The sequence below is a fragment of the Egretta garzetta genome, unplaced genomic scaffold, assembly GCF_000687185.1.
Source record: "Egretta garzetta isolate BGI_Z169 unplaced genomic scaffold, ASM68718v1 scaffold68, whole genome shotgun sequence".
NCBI lineage: Eukaryota > Metazoa > Chordata > Aves > Pelecaniformes > Ardeidae > Egretta > Egretta garzetta.
This window is the reverse complement of record NW_009260774.1, coordinates 5,156,183-5,166,703: the sequence shown is the minus strand read 5'-3', so window position 1 is coordinate 5,166,703 and position 10,521 is coordinate 5,156,183. Positions and strand designations below refer to the sequence as shown.

Here is a 10,521-nt window from a genome sequence, read left to right as displayed (position 1 = left end):
CCCCCCCCCCCCCTCGCCCCGGCCCTGCGGCCGGCCGGAGAGGCTTGATAGGCGCTGGGGAGGGTTAGGCGGGGCGGACCGGGCCTTTCGTAAGGCCTCCGCGTTGGGGCCGGGGCACGTTGGTGTAGGGTCACCCCCCCCTCTCTTACTCCCTTGGTTTTGTTGCATTTGGTTTCGTTTTGTTTAGATTTTTTGCAGCTGCTTTTGTCGCACACAGAATTACCTCACTTTCTGCTTTTTACGTGAAGGGATGGAGTCCCGTCAGCCTCCGTAAGCGCTGGGCCCGCCTTGTGCCCCTTCCGCACGCGAGCTTCTCTCACCTCAACGCTGGCTCAGTCCTGCTGCCGCTGACTCTGCCCCTGCGGGACTTCCCGCCCCTCCGCGGGAGGAACGCGGCTGCCCCTTCCCGGGGCGGGAGCCCGGGCGCCGCCCGGAGGGGACCCAGCCGCCCGCCCGCCTTCCCCAGGTGACCGGGGGGGATGGGAGGTCGCTCACTGCCCGAGCTCTGACATGCATCACAGCGGCTTGAAGGAATTCTTGAGAGGGATAGAGAGGATGCGCTGCCTGCGGAGAGGCTTTTTCTTCAGTTGCTTGTGAAACATCTAGCGTTGACACCGTAGCGTGCTATCTCTGAGGTATCCCAGTCACAAGCAGAACCCAGTTGGGCTTCTGGTATAAAGAAAACAAAATGATGCCTTCCCCAAAAGGCTTACGGTTGCTCTTTGCACCTCCTTGAAATGCAGCAACATTAAATAGCTTTTTTAAAGTTTGATAAACTGCTGGAGAAGATGCTGCGTTAAACCCCATATTCTGTTCTAGCATCGTACACTGAGGCATATTCAGGCAATTCTTTATACCCACTTAAATAGTAGGGGACCATTCTGTTTAAGAGCAAGCCAAGGAGTTTTTAGATTCAGGGTATCCACAGAGTGCCATCAGTTTGAGCTTTTATCCCTGTTTTCCTTGTTTGATACAGTCATAAAACATGGAATCTAAGTCACTTTCAGACTGAAAATATTTTAAAGCTTGGTATTTAGAATGCAAGGTTTTCCAGAAGGACAAAAGCAGAATCTGTTGATGAAGCAAGGTCATGCTTGTTAGATATTTTAAACGACAGAGATTTAAATTACTATGATTAATTAGAAAGTTGACTGCTCAAATTAAACAATCAGTTCCTTTGTCTTTGGACAGGATTTTAAATACTGAACATTAGTCATCAGTCATGTGAGGATTTAAACAAGCACTTAGCTTTATGCAATTTGAGTGATTAGTTCTATTCAAGTGAATAGTACTGTGCAGAGCGTGTAAGGTTTAGCACATCTCAAACCCCCAATTGTACAAAGCTTTAACATGTGACCCGAAAAGTGATTTTTTTTTTTTCAAGGCTGTTTCCTAAGAAACAGTGTTTATGCAGTCACACGTGTCTATCATCTACTTGTTCCCCATCATCGGGGGAAGGGGAATGGTCACCAGCTTGTTGGCCAATTTCAGCTAGTTTTCACAGACGAATGGAAATTTCAAAACTAATTTAGCTTGTACATACTTGGTGAAAATAGGTGGCTCTGTATAAGAGAGATCTTTTACTTGCATAATGAAAGCAGCTGCAGGAACTGAAATATTAGACATTACAAAACCTTTATTTAGATGAATAAGAGAAAACATAATACCTAATTAACCCACTTAGACAAAAAGGTTCAGTTAAGACTTATGACCAACCCAAAGGTGAGCCATTACTGAGTTTTGTTGGGTGTTCAGGGTGCTTTTAGAGGAAAAGAAAACAAATCTAAATCTCTTGTGGGCATTATCTGAGGTCTGCTAATGAAGACCTGTGGTTTAATACCGAGTTCACCATTAAAAAAGGGGGAGTGTCAAATGTCTGCTTGAATAAAGCTTACCTTTTGGGAGCGTGCTTGCTTAGGTCCTGCAAAGTTCATCTTCATTTGGGTGTTCATCTGCTGCACTCTCTTCCTGGAACCAAAAATGTTCATCTTAGAAGAACCTGTATATAAAACCAGTGATATGCCTACACATACGTATCCCTCTGTTTTCTGTTAGCAAAATAGGATGATAACCAACATACATTGATAGTGTAGCCTAGAAAATAAGGTTAAAGGCTTTGTGCTGCTTTTTTCCTTTGCTTTCTAGCATAAAAATGGGAATAGAAGCTCAAAGGCATTTAGAGACCACCTACCACAGAAATTAAGCTGTAACGTGGGAGGAAATAGATCATAAATATCACCATATATGAAAGAAATGAAAGATACCAGAATGGAAAAAATATCAGGTAAGATACTGTATTTTTAAGAAAAGTCCAAGCACTTACAATATCCCTACTTAGTTTTACTGAGCACAGAATACTTTAAAATGGTAATATATCTCTCATTTCAAAAATAACAATATACTAATAATCTCCAAGCACCACCTACAGACTCTTGTCCTCACTTCTTTTTTATTTGTAAAATGCACGTGTGGAATGTCAGGCACTTGTTTGGCAGCCTTGTTTTTTAAAACTTACTTTGTGCTGGTGTGAAGAGTTACATAGCATGCAAACCAATGAATAATCAGGCCCAGAGAAATTAAGGCGTATTTGCTGGTAATCCACTCTTGCCAGAAAGAGCATGTCAAGAGAAGGCTGGCAGGTTTGAACCCATCTTGATAGGGCATTTTAATGATTTCCCAACAGGAGGGAAAATACTTGGATTTGACTCGAGCCCGAGTCCTTGATTTCACAGTGATTCCGTATTGTACTAGCAGATGATCACTTGTGTATCTATGTACCAACAAGTATCTTACAACTACTAAATCTTTTACGTGAGCGTTTAGTGAGGCTTTAAGGGCCTGAGAGTCTCTCACTGACTCACTGACTGACCTCCTCCACTGGAGCTGCTTTGACCTCATTGCAGGCTGTGGTGTAAGACGCTGCTGTGACCTGCTCTCCTCCCACAGACCAGGCACGTGCATGTCTGCTCTGTCAGTTTGCTGGCAAAAGCAAAGACTATAGCAGCAGGGTATAGCACTATAGGGTAATGTCTCCGATGATGTCTCCAATTGTTTCCTCACTGTGACAGGAGCACAAACCTTGTATAGGTAACGTGGCTCCATGGGGAGAAGAGCAGGAAGGGAATGGCAGAAGATGGACAAAGGTGGACCAAGCAGAGTCAGTGAGCCGGGCTGAGCACAGCAGCACTGTGTCTGTTCACTTGGAAATTTGCCAGCATGGAGCATAAGGAAAACTGCAGTACAAAACCTGTGTGTCAGCCCACTGCCTGCCAGTACTGTCAGGCTGATGTACTAAAATGAATTTTAAATGTATACTTCTTTGTTACTTGAACAGTGATTTTATTTGGCATCCCTCTGCAAGAGTCAAATCTCTTGAAGATTTTTGCTATTTATGTGTTTATGTTTGTTTTTTATTCCTGGGGTTTTATGTAGTTTGGAATTTAAAACAGCAAGTGACTAGACTTCCATGTGAAATCATGATGTTGGTTCTCCCCTTGGACCTTGTCATCTTTCAAATCAAATTCACTTGTAAGTTCAAAAGGTAAACATTCCAAGAGGATTGCATTTTAGCTTCCACTTAACACAGAAGTATGTAGCTACTGAGAGTGTAAGGCAGCAAAGAGTCAAGGTCAATATGTTAACAAGGGTAGCTGCAATGTGACTCTAAATTTCCTCCTATTTAAAGGAGAGAAAATGCTCTCCATGGAAAAATAGCGTGAGGATTATCTTCCTCATGTATTATCTGAAACATTAGTAGAAAGGTGAGTGCTATGGCAAAAAAAAAGTTACTTCGATGTATGTTGTCATAGAAAATAAAAAAAATCATTGTAAAAGTAAAGGGGCATATGGAGGAAATATGAAGAAACATTTCTTCTACATAGTCCGTAATCACATTTAAAAAAAAATCCATGCTTTCTACCAAAATGTCCCGATTTGCAATTGCATTATACATTGTAGGATTTTTTTTTTAGTAGAGTGGTTAATTTTAACCAGGGAAAAGATTTGTTCATATTTCATCCGTGATAAACAAAGCGTGTTCCCTGAAGTTTTTACTTCAGACAACAGAATCATCTCTGTACGCTTCAGAAGGCTTCTGCCTTGTGGAGATTTATACCTTTTGAAAATCAGTGGGTTCCTTCACTGAGAAGTATGAAGCATTTCAGGAAAGAAGATAACTGACGTGCTTTTTTTATGGCAGCTCTTACAATCTGAAAGATCTGGGATACCAGAATACTGTTCTCGTATTACATTTTGTGACTGATGCGCGTTTGATGATAAAGTGTAATTAGCTAATGGATCCCATTAGTTCTGATGCTTGCTTTTCACAGATCATATTCATCCAGGCAGCAGCTGAAGAGTTTTCTAAACTCAATTAGTGCAAGAATGCTGTGACCAATGGAAAAATGTTTGATGCATGCCAGAAAACAAATCTTCCCAGCTCTTGGAAATATGTTCTGAAAACAAATTAGGATCACACAAGATTTTCATATTAATAAATATCTATTTTCCTAAGAAAATATTTAAAATATAAAGCAAAATTTTTGGTTTAATTATCCTTCTGTAAGGAAGCTTTATAACATAAGGCTATGGATTATCCTGATTGGTGTGAATACTGACTCCCATTTGCAGATTATAAATGTTAATGTCACATTGAGATTGAAAACACAAGCCAATTTGTAATGTAGACATTGACACAGTGATAGGCATTGTTGCACTGGCATTTATTGCATGTAAATAATTAGCAATACAATAGGTCACTCGGGACCCACTCATAGTGTTCCTACTTGGGAAAAATCACAATTAATGATTGTCTTGACTTTAGTTTTGCATGAACAGGATAGCTCTTTCAGTACAATAAACAAAAGAAATGCAAAGCCCATCTTGGATCTGAACATAGAATCATAGAATGTTTTGGGTCGGAAGGGACCCCTAAAGGTCATCTAGTCCAACCCCCTGCAGTGAGCATACAGACAGACATTAAGGCTTATTGTTTTAGCTCTGTTATCATCTGACTTGTTTCTGGAATCTGATAAGATGTTGTGACTTAAATTAAATGTGTATCCTATTTACAATGGTTGGAAATGCACATATTCAGTTATCATAGTTTAGCTGGAAAGTGATAGTCTGTTAACTGCTCATTTTAGAATCTATCCATATATATATTAAAGCATAACATCAAAAAATCTAGGACTTAGATTTGGAATATAAATTCATCTATGATGTTCAACCTCTTTTGCAGTATACAAGGCTTTAGTGGTATTTGTTGACAGTAAATTAGAATTAAAACTCTTCTCCTGTACCTCCACAGAAGCTGCTCTTAAGATGTGTGCGTGAGCTCATACACTTGCACTTTTATTTATCAACAGGAATCAAAGTTGTAAGAAGCCGACTGGGCAAAAACCCAGTACCCCCAAGCTACACAAATAAGCTAACAAGTAAACAGAATCACATACATGAAACAATTTATTTTTTTAGACCAGAACAGCATCTCCAAGCTTCCTGCTGTATTTTGCTGCCCCTGGAGGCTGCTTCTCAGTTTAGTTCCCTTTTTTAGAAACTAAACACAGCAGGGTCCAGTGGGATCCAGCTGCCCTCTCTCAACTCTTCTGCAGAGAGGAGTTGTCCTGGGTCTTAGCTTCCGCAGGCCTGTTGGGTTACTTTCAACTTTTCCATGTTAAAGAAATTTAGGGAAGAGTGACCATAGGAATGGGCACCTATTTTGCACATTTCTAAAATACAGGCTTCTTGCCCCAGTAGGTTTAGTTACGTTCAGATTACAAATACGATACTGCACTCCGTGATCTGTATGTCTACCTTTCTCTTTAAAACTCACTTTTGATGTAAGGCGTACAGAAAGATGCTATCTTCTAGGTAGATTAAAAGGTGTGATTATTGTTATTGACTGCAGAAATAGACTATTAGTTATGCATGCGCTTAATTTGCTGAAACATCAATCATGGTTTAGAGCAGAAAGAGGTAGGTTTCTGTGAAGTTATATTAATCTCTACTGAGGTCATTTCTATTTCTGATTTTGAATCTGTTTGTTGTTTCAAGTGAAACATTTTCCACTGCCTGTGGTAAGAGGGCAGATAAGGCAGAAGTATCAGAGCTCATGAACTGCTGTGTACTTACTGACCTACCAGAGAACTGAGACATTTTCTCCAGAAACTGAAGCAGTTGAACTCTGAAGGAGAATGAACCCTTTTGGCAAGGCTGTATAAAGGCTCGGGATGGAAAATCTTGTGTTTATGAAGTAGAGAGAGTGAGCAGAAATGTAGTGACTGTCCGGCTTGTAGCATTAAGGGAAAATAATAATGCATTTTATTCACACAGGGCTGAATCTGGCTGGGTTATTTGGATGCTGCATGCTGCCAGGAATTGTGGAATCGTCGAACCCAGCAGGGTCCCCGTCTGGTGTAGGGTTGACAAAGTGGTTGTTACCTGTTACCAGCTGCAGCTCTTGAGCTGAGACAGAGGTCAGTTCTCAGTGCCTTGTTACATGTTAATAGCTGATGCATTGTAAAGTAATCTGTCCACCCTCACCTAACCCTTTGTTCAGGGGCAGTGGTGAAGAAGTTGTAGGATCTGGTATCTCCAAATGGCTCTTTTGTCGTTCTTTCCTCCAGTGTTCCCAAGAGAATCTAGCCTGTAATATCTACCCACTAGGAGATCTACACCCAGTTCACAGAAACACAAACACATGCAGTATTACAACACATGTATTAAAATTACTTTTTTTTACAAGATCAAAAACAGATAGAAAAAATAAAGTGCTGTGGGAAAGCTTTTACCAAATAAAAATGTCTGTGGAGGCTTGATCATATGTGGGCCTGTGAATAACACTCAGGAGACTATAAACTTTAGACAAACCAGATGGTTAGACAACAAACCAGATGGTTTTATTTATGCAGACAAAGTTCACATTTAGGGAGGTACTTTGTTCTTCTAGAGAAGGTTTCACACACAAAGTAAAATAATTATATATGTGTCCTATGATGCTGGACTGGAACATTCATACAAATTTAAGTCTCATCAAGTAGTCCATTGTGCTTTTGATAGAAATATCATAATTACATCATTGGGATACTCATTGGCTGCTCTTGTACATGGTGTTTCTTCTTTTTACTGCAGTAGCATCCAAAGGCTTTAGTGAGGATTATGAGCAGCTTTTGTTACGTGTTCTGAAACTGCATGGGAAGATACTGTTCTTGCTCAGAAGAATTTAGTGTAAGGAAGAAGAAATGCAATACAGGAGTTGACCAATGATAGAGGAAAAGTAAGAGGGAGATAATAGGTTGTTACTGCAAGGACTAGATAGGTTTTGGCTAGGAACTAACTCTCCTTTTCAGTATCTATGAAGTTAACCACACTGACCTTCTAGTCCTTTAGTTTTGCTTTTACTGCAAACCCAGAAAGTACACCTGTGTTAACTGTAAAGTATATGCATACCTACTTTTCCTTCTCTTTTAAAAGCTGCTTCATCAAAACATGTTAAAATCTCAAGGCCCCTTGAAATGCCCGGGTTTGTGAATTGTCACCTGTACTCATTTAGCTGGGCTTTTAGTTGCCCTGTCTGGTGGAGGTCAGTTCTCTAACAGAATGGCAAACAATAGGTGCATTCCAGATTATTTTAATGCAAAGTTAACGTCTTGGATTAAAAACCTTACACCTGTGGTAGCCTCCAGCAACACAGCAATCATAGCAGCTGATGATCTATACTGTCTATACACAATCCTTTTTTGAGTGTTTATCTATGTCATAATTTCACGGGAGCTTTTGACCCAGATTGTTGGTTTGGTTTTTTCTGATGGTGCTACCTATAGCTTCTTGCTGATCTTAGGAAAAAGTATTTCTGGAAAGCATATTTCTGCAACCTAATGTAGGTATGGCATGTAGTGACACATGTATTGTGATTAGCAGATTAAGAAGTGAGAGAAATTGCTCTGGTGACTTTCTTAGTATAGTTTAAAAAAACCCGTATCAATGAACTTTTACTCCCCATTCCTTATGAAGAATTGCACCTTAATTGTAAACACCTCTTGAACAGACATCTGTTCTGGACTCTCTTCATATTTACATTCCATCCAAATTTCAGCTTTGCTGAAAATTTCATCTTATCCGTATTCTTCAGCTATTGATTTTATAAAAGTATTCTTTAAAGATTGTAACTTCTCAGTAGAGCTATGGACATTCAGAAAATACAGAGCAGATAAAATATTTCTTTTTCACTGGTGGCAAAACTGTCAGGCTGATCTAAACGTTGCAAATACCATCTCATGATTTTTCCTGGAAAGTATTATCTTTCCAAAACAAGTATAGAAATGATGGCACTAGCATTGCATCTATGAACCACAACAAAAGGAAAATATGTATTTATAAAAATCAAAATTAGTTATTTAATTTTATGGCAATCAAAATCAAGGAAAATGTACAGTATCTCAATTTGAGAAAAAAAATTATCTGGGAAAAAAACCCCAAACACTGAGCATATCAACACAGAAATTATAGTTCCCCTGTAGAACACGAGACCCATATGCATTTCAAACTGTAGAAGAAATTAATTAGGTTTTCCTTTACTTATAGAATATAGAGACTGAGTGTACACTGATTGGAGAAATAATAGTACCCTCGCCCTAGCAAGACACCTCTCTCAGTGTGAGATACGAATGTTTTGTACACGGCCCTTCATCTCCTAACAGGCACCTCGGATGTTGTTTCAGTTCTGTAGGTCAGATGCTGCTCTGGGCTCCGTGGGAATCCCTGAGTTTGGCACCTTTTCTTCATGGGGAATAAAAATACGGTGTATCAACCATACAGCATCAAAGAAAACTATTACTCGGAACAGTGAGCAATAATCCTCCCACACTGATTATCATTGCCTGTAGTCTTACACAGTGGAAGATAACTGTTGATGCAAGCTTGCAGTCTTGTCAAATGAAGGAGTTTGGAGAGTAATATAAGTATGGAAATACAAACTCTGGTGATTTTATACCACACAGAAATCAGTAGTTAGATGGGAAATGAACCCCAGGTTTCAAAGATGTTTAAAATGTATATGGCATGTAGATGCCTAACTCCAAAAGGAACACAAAACCCCTGCCTTTAAGTAACTTAGGAGCCTGAGTTCTGTTTGCAGAATGACATAGATTCATAGTCTATATATAATTGAAAGTTAATTAGACTTTTTAAATATCGGTAACTTTTGAAAATAGGACTTCTGTTCATTATCACTGGAAGCCTTTGGAACATTTATTTTCTATCCAGCACGCTCTCTGTATCAAGTGGAGTAGTCCTCTCTGTTCTAGCAGATCCATTATTTGGTAGGAGCTGGAAGCAAACAGGTCAAGTTTTTCACAGACAGGCCAGGGTTGTGCTTGGGACAAATGCAGCAGAGTATTAAGGACTGAAAGAATGTATTCCATTGGATTTAAAGAGTCTCTGAACTGTTATTCTTATATAAACACTTTTCCTTTTATGCTTTTTAAGATTGGAGTTAAAAGCTCTTCAAGTCTATTTATTGTGCATTCTGGACTCAGTTGCTAGTCGTTTATTTTAAGAGTTAAAGTATTTTGACAAAAAAGTCCCATATAATCTCTACCATGTAATTCCATTCCATGGTCAGTGACATTTTAGATAGATAAGCCACCAACACAACTGTTCACAACCTTCCATTGTCCCAAAATCAGTTTAACGATAATTATATGTTGTTGCCACGTCATATGGAGCTGATATCAATTTATTTTTTTTTAATCCATAGACGGCATCAGGTTTCAAATGTGTTGGAGTTTGATTTTAATATATTTAGTGTTTATACCTTTTTAATTAAAATAATAGAACACTTGAGATTTTCCATGTTTTATTAAATTTTAAAACATCATTCATACAGTTCACATTTAATAGAAAGAATTTTAATCACGCTTCAATAAAATATTAAAATGTGATATATTGATTTATCATTTTGAACATAATTTTCTGCAGTTAGTTGTATCTCATGAGCTTGGCAGGATACTTGCCTTGCAACAGCACAAAGAACTGAACCATCATTTGCGGAAAAGGGAAAAAAAAAGACCGTCTCGTCTCTGTGTGATCTCAGCCTGTGCATGCATGAATTTCCTCTATGCAATTATCAAATCTTCTGAATACAAAGACTTAAACAAACTAACCAATAGTTCTGACTGAAAATGCACAGAGCCCTTGCCTTCAGCATCAGAAACTGTACAGTCCCCATTAGTCTTCCTGATTTAATTTTAATTCTATGCCTTTATTGATTTCTTGCAAAATGTGGCCATTTGGAAACCGTAGCAACTGAAATCTTGCTTTCTATAAAGCACTGTCAGTGCAAACATCTCTGCTTAGAGTTTGCAATGCACATTTTATCTAAAGTCTCTAGGTTCCTGTTAATGTCTGCATCTTTGGATTTCAAATTCTGTGGCATATGTAGTGATGTGATAACTGTTCAATAGGTAGCTCTGGTCCAAATGATGTAACTCTGCTCTAAAGAATGTATGTAGTTACTCTTTC

General features: G+C 39.0%; 1 long non-coding RNA gene across 2 annotated transcripts; it reads left to right on the top strand.

Annotated features, from left to right (window-relative positions):
* Positions 1-41: 41 nt before the first annotated feature.
* Positions 42-9,010, top strand: LOC118453056. 2 transcript variants are annotated; one of them, XR_004842944.1, is made up of 4 exons: positions 42-466; positions 2,146-2,284; positions 6,334-6,476; positions 8,721-9,010. It is a non-coding gene; the product is annotated as an uncharacterized LOC118453056 (long non-coding RNA). The 2 variants fall into 2 exon arrangements; XR_004842943.1 differs by having other exon boundaries at positions 42-2,284.
* The last annotated feature ends 1,511 nt before the right edge of the window (positions 9,011-10,521 follow it).